Below are 6189 nucleotides of genomic sequence, written 5' to 3'. Positions count from 1 at the left end.
GTTTCACTATGTTGGCCAGGCTGGTCTCGAACTCCTGATCTCAAGTGATCCACCTGCCTTGGCTTCCCAAAGTGCTGGGATTACAGGCGTGAGCCACCACGCCTGGCCTAGGGCTGATTTTTTAAGGTCTTATGCTAAGAATGACCTTGGCCTGCATCTAAATCTGGTTCTGGAATGAAATTGGAGTAGGCTCTGCCCCTGGAGGGGGAGATCCCTTCCTGGGAATGGAATTCCTGGTAGCCTGCACGGACCTGGTGGACTGAACAAAGAGGGGGAATGCGGGAATAAAAGACAAAGACATAAGAGTATATTTGGAAGAAGGGGTCGGGGGCACCTTGCCTCTAGTAGACAAGGGCCCTGAGCTTTACACAGCCTTCTGTATTTACTGGTAAAAGAGATAACGAGAAAAGGGGGTGGTGGTTGTTGGGTAATTGTCAGTCGGCCATTTGGTTCACAGCAGGCTTGCAAGACTGCATCCTTTGTACGACAGGTGCTAGAGTTTTCAGTAGATAACTTCAAGGAGCCCGGCCCCCAGGGAGTGTTGGCCCTCAGCAAACCTTTCAGTGGCAGGTGCAGTGTGAGTTTGCTCACATCCTGCATTCATGATAAACAGTTTGCTGTTTGATCATATAGGGTCCAGTGGAATGCTGAGCTGGTCACAATCCCTTTGGCCTTTTTGGCTCCCAACAATTCCTGCCTGGAAAATCATTCATGAGTCACTGTGTAGTTAAGGATTTACACGTGCTCCTACCTGCACTGCAAACCTTGTCTTTAGAACTGGTGTGGTTTTAGATAGATTTATAGATAAATTTATAGATCATGCCTAATGCATGATGATTCAGGAGGGAAGCCTTCTCCCAAAGAACAACAGATGATTTTCTGGGGCCCTCTGCTTACAGCCAGGGTGTCCCCCAAGCCCTCAGGCTCCTTATGTATGTATGGGACACACAGAAGCTTTCAGAATATGGAGAGAAAACATTTCCATTTGCTGGGAATCTGGGGTCAGGGACATGGATTGTTCTCAGTGTTCTGAGCTGGAATAGTGGCAGGGCCTTGTCACTGTTATGTGCCAGAGAAGAAATGCTATAGGAGACTGACCAGGTGGTCACACTCTGGTGTCAAACAGTCCTGGCCACGCCTCTTACCAGATGTGATGTGAGACCTGGAGAGGTGACTTGCCCTCTCTGAAGCTCAGTTTCCTCATCAGTAAAATGAAGAGAATAATAGTAGTCAGGTGGTTGTGAGGTTTAAAGGACCGAGTCCATGTAAAGATGTGTAATACGGGTCTACCACAGGTCAGAACCCACAGCCACTGTTACAGACACACCTTGGAGATATTGCAGCCTCAGCTCCATACCACTGCAATAAAGTGAGTATCACAAGGTTTTTGGTTTCTGAGTGCATATAAAAGTTATGTTGGCTAGACACAGTGGCTCACACCTTTGGGAGGCCAAGGAGGGAGGATCGCTTGAGCCCAGGAGTTTGAGACCAGCCTAGGCAACATGGCAAAACACTGCCTCTACAAAAAATACAAAAATTAGTCAGGCATGGTGATGCATGCTTGTACTCCCTGCTACTAGAGAGGCTGAGGCGGGAGGCTCGCTTGAGCCCAGGGAGTGAAGGCTGCAGTGAGCTATGAGCATGCCACTGCACTCCAGCCTGGGCAACAGAGCAAGACTATATTTAAAAAAAAAAAAGTTATGTCTACACTATACTGTAGTTTATTAAGTGTGCAAGAGCATTATGTCTAAAATACAATGTACCTATCTTGATTAAAAATACTTTATTGCTAAAAAATGCTAATGATCGTCTCAGGCTTCAACGAGTCATAATCTTTTTGCTGATGGAGGGGGCTTGCCTCGACATTGATGGTTGCTGATGGATCAGAGTGGTAGTTGGAGTGGCAGTGGCAGTTTCTTCAAAGAAGACAACAACGAAATTTGCCACATCGATTGACTCTTTCACAAAAGATTTCTCTACAGCACGTGATGCTGTTTGATGGCATCTTGCCCACAGTAGAACTTCTTTTGAAATTGGAGTCAATCCTCTCCAACCCTGCATTATCAACTAAGTTTATGTGATATTCTAAATCCTTTGTTGTCATTTCAAAAATGTTACAGCATCTTTACCAGGAGTAGATTTCATCTAAAGAAACCACTTTCTTTGCTCATCTGCAAGAAGCAACTCCTTATCTGTTCAAGTTTTATCAGGAGGTTGCAGCAATTCAGTCACATCTTCAGACTCCACTTCTAGTTCTTTTACTATTTACATCACATCTGTAGTGACTTTTCCCACTGAAGTCTTGAATCCCTCAAAGTAATCCATGAAGGTTGGAATTAACTCCTTCCAAACTCCTACTAATGTAAATATTTTACTTCCTCCCATGAATCACAAATGTTCTTAATGGCATCTAGAAATGCTGAATCCTCTCTAGAAGAGTTTCAATTGATGGCTCAGATCCATCAGAGGAATCACTGTCTAAGGCAGCTTTAGCCTTACAAAATGTACTTCTTAATAAGACTTCAAAGTCAAAATAATTTCTTGATCTGTGGGCTACAGAGTGAATGTTGTGTTAGCAGGCATGAAAACAACATTCATCTCCTTGAACCTCTCCATCAGAGCTCTTGGGTGACCAGGTGCATTACCAGTGAGCAGTAATATTTTGAAAGGAATCCTTTTTTCTGAGCAGCAGCTCTCAAGAGTGGGCTTGAAATATTCAGTAAACTGCACTGTAAAGAGATGTACTGTCATCCAGGCTTTGTTCCATTTGTAGAGCACAGACAGCGTAGATTTAGCATAATTCTCAAAAACCCTAGGATTGGGCAGGGTGCAGTGGCTCATGCCTGTAATCTCAGCACTTTGGGAGGCCAAGGCAGATGGATCACTTGAGGTCAGGGGTTCGAGACCATCCTGGCCTGGCCAACATGGTAAAACCCCGTCTCTACTAAAAATACAAAAATTAGCCATGGGTGATGGCGTGCGCCTGTAGTCCCAGCTACTTGGGAGGCTGAGGCACGAGAATCACTTGAACCTGGAAGGCAGAGATTGCAGTGAGCCAAGATCGCACCACTGCGCTCCAGCCTGGGTGACAGAGTGAAACTCTGTCTCAAAAATAATAATAAAATAAAAAAGAACCCTAGGATTTTCAGAAAGGTCAGTGAGCACTGGCTTCAACTTACGGTCACCAGCTCCACTCGCCCCTAACAAGAAAGCCAGCCTGTCCTTTGAAGCTTTGAAGCCAGGTATTGACTTCTCCTCTCTAATTAAAAAAGTCCTAGATGTCATCTTCTTCCAATAGAACGCTGTTTTGTCTACGTTGAATATCTGTCATTTGATGTAGCAGCCACCTTTATCAGTTACCTACCCTAGCTAGATCTTCTGCATATCTTGCTGCAGCTTCTCTATCAGCATTTGCTACTTCACTTTGCACTTTTATGTTATGGAGATGGTTTCTTTCCTGAAACCTCATGAACCGAACTCTGCTGATTCCAACTTTCCTTCTGCAGCTTCCTCACCTCCCTCAGCCTTTGCAGAATTGAAGACAGTTGGGGAGGATCTTGCTCTGGAATAGGCTTTGGCTTAAAGGAATGTTGTGGCTGGTTTGATCTTCCATCCAGACCATTCAAACTTTCTCCACATCAGCAATAGGCTGTTCTTCTTTCTTATCATTCATGTATTCATTGGAGTAGCACTTTCAATTTCCTTCAAGAACTTTTCCTTTGCATTCACAACTTGGCTGTTTGGCCCAAGAGGCCTAGATTTTGGCCTGTCTTGGCTTTCTAAATGCCTTTCTCACTAAGCTTAGTCATTTCTAGCTTTTGATTTAAACTGAGAGATGTGCAACTCTTTCTTTCACTCAAACACTTAGAGGCCATTGTAGGGTTATTAATTGGCCTAATTTCAATATTGTTATGTTTCAAGGAAGAGGAAGGCCTGAGGAGAGGAAGAGAGATGGGGGAGTGACTGGTTGGTGATCACAACACACATTTATCTATTTATATGGCATGGTTCCGCAGTGCCTCCTAAATGACTACAATAGTAACAACAAAGATCACTAATCACCACAGAAGACATAATGATAATGAAAAAGTTTGAAATATTGCAAGAATTACCAAAATATGACAAAGGGACATGAAGTAAGCCCATGCTGTTGGAAAATGATGCCAGTAGACTAGCTCGATGCAGGGTTGCCACAAACCTTCTATTTGTAAAAAATGCGATATTTGCAAAGTGCAACAAAGCAAAGCACAATAAAATAAGGCATGCCTGTATCGCTACAATTTTAATCCAACATAAGCACCCTACGCACTATGTTCCAAAGGGAAAATACCCCCAAATCAAATGCAGAAAGGAGTGTCAAATAGCAAGCTCTCAATAAATGTTAGCTACTGTTATTAAGAGCTGTTAAGGCCAGGCACGGTGGCTTATGCCTGTAATCCCAGCACTTTGGGAGGCCAAGACAGGGGGATCACCTGAGGTCAGGAATTCAAGGCCAGTCTGACCAACATAACGAAACCCTGTCTCTACTAAAAATACAAAAATTATCTGGGCGTTATGGTGTGTGCCTGTAATCCCAGCTACTCAGGAGGCTGAGATAGGAGAACTGCTTGAACCTGGGAGGCGGAGGTTGCAGTCGGCTGAGATCACACCACTGCACTCCAGCCTGGGCGACAGAGTGAGACTCCATCTCAAAAAAAAAAAAAAAAAAAAAAAAAAAAAAGCTGTTAAATTATGATCGGCTTCCTGTGTCTCAGAGTCAACCTGGCCAGCATGGTGAAACCCCATCTCTTCTAAAAATACAAAAATTAGCCGGACATGGTGGCATGCACCTGTAATCCCAGCTACTTGGGAGGCTGAGGCAGGAGAATCGCTTGAACCCAGGAGGTGGAGATTGCAGTGAGCCGAGATCACGTCACTGCACTCCAGCCTGGGCAACAGAGAGAGACTCCATCTTATAAAAAAATTAATATGTAAATATTGAAAAGTAGTGACAAATGTGGCAAAACGTCCCTTTGTAAATGTGGGTTGAGGGTATTTAAGAGTTCTTTGTGCTATTTCTGCAACTTTTATGCACATTTGAAATTATTTCAAAATAAAAAGTAAAGTATATATAAATAAGAGGAAGCTAGGAAGTGACAAAAACCATTAAAGGAAGAATAAGAAACGGCAGTTCGGCCAGCAGCCAGCTCCCTGCTGGTTCCCACGTCAGGCGCTGTGAGAAGCCCTTTGCCTCTCGGTCCTGTGTCCTCACCATGCACCCTTGTGGTCAGCCTGGAAAGGCCAACTTGATAGTTACAGGCTGCTTCAGATCTGCCACCCACGTGGTGACAAGTCCTGGCGCGTTGGCATGGGTGGTACTGAAAAAGGCTATGGATCCAGGGCAGTGCAGCGGCCAGTGGCAAGGGATGAGGCCGGGTCTCCAATGGCATCGTTTGAACTGCCTGCAACCTTTTTACCCACATGTCTCATGAAGGGATCAAGGAGAAAAGCACTGTGGTCTGGGAAAAGACTTCTAGCACTGAGATGCTGCCTTCAGGGGCAAAGATTAACCTGGCTCCCCAGAAGAGGAGCAGTGCTCATTGCCAGACAGAAGAGGGCGTTGTTTTCGCCCATGTCATCCTTTGAATTGGCACCGACAGGCTTTGGCCGCCAGCTGTGCCCACTGGGTGTGGTTTCACAAATCTGCAAATTCCAAGGGCAAGATTAGGGTGAGGTTAATGAGACAGGGTCAAGTACAAGTTCAGGGGCAGATCATGTCTTTACTTTGTTACTTTGTTCATCATGGATTTTTCTTCATTAATTTTTGATTTTTCAAAATATTGCATTGAATGTTATTTAGCTTGATTACTGAGTTATTTGGTAACTCCTTAAATTTTGTGCCTAAGGCTAGTGTCTCATTCGCCTTGCTCTAGTCCTGTCTTGACAGATCTAATCCATTAGTCGTATCACCACCAGCTCAGAGTTTGCAATTAGGCCCTTTTGTACCTATAAAGAAAGGACTGACAAAAGGAATTAATCCTGAGGATGTAAATACCTGCTTTTTTTTTTTTTTTGAGGCAGAGTTTTACTCTGTCACCCAGCCTAGAAGACTGGAATGCAGTGGTGCAATCATAACTCACTGCAGCCTCTAAATCCCAGGCTTAAGTGATCCTCCCAACCTCCCACCTCAGCCTCCAGGGTAGCTGGGGC

This window comes from Pan troglodytes, chromosome 2 (genome assembly GCF_028858775.2).
Source record: "Pan troglodytes isolate AG18354 chromosome 2, NHGRI_mPanTro3-v2.0_pri, whole genome shotgun sequence".
NCBI lineage: Eukaryota > Metazoa > Chordata > Mammalia > Primates > Hominidae > Pan > Pan troglodytes.
This window is presented reverse-complemented; position numbering follows the sequence as displayed.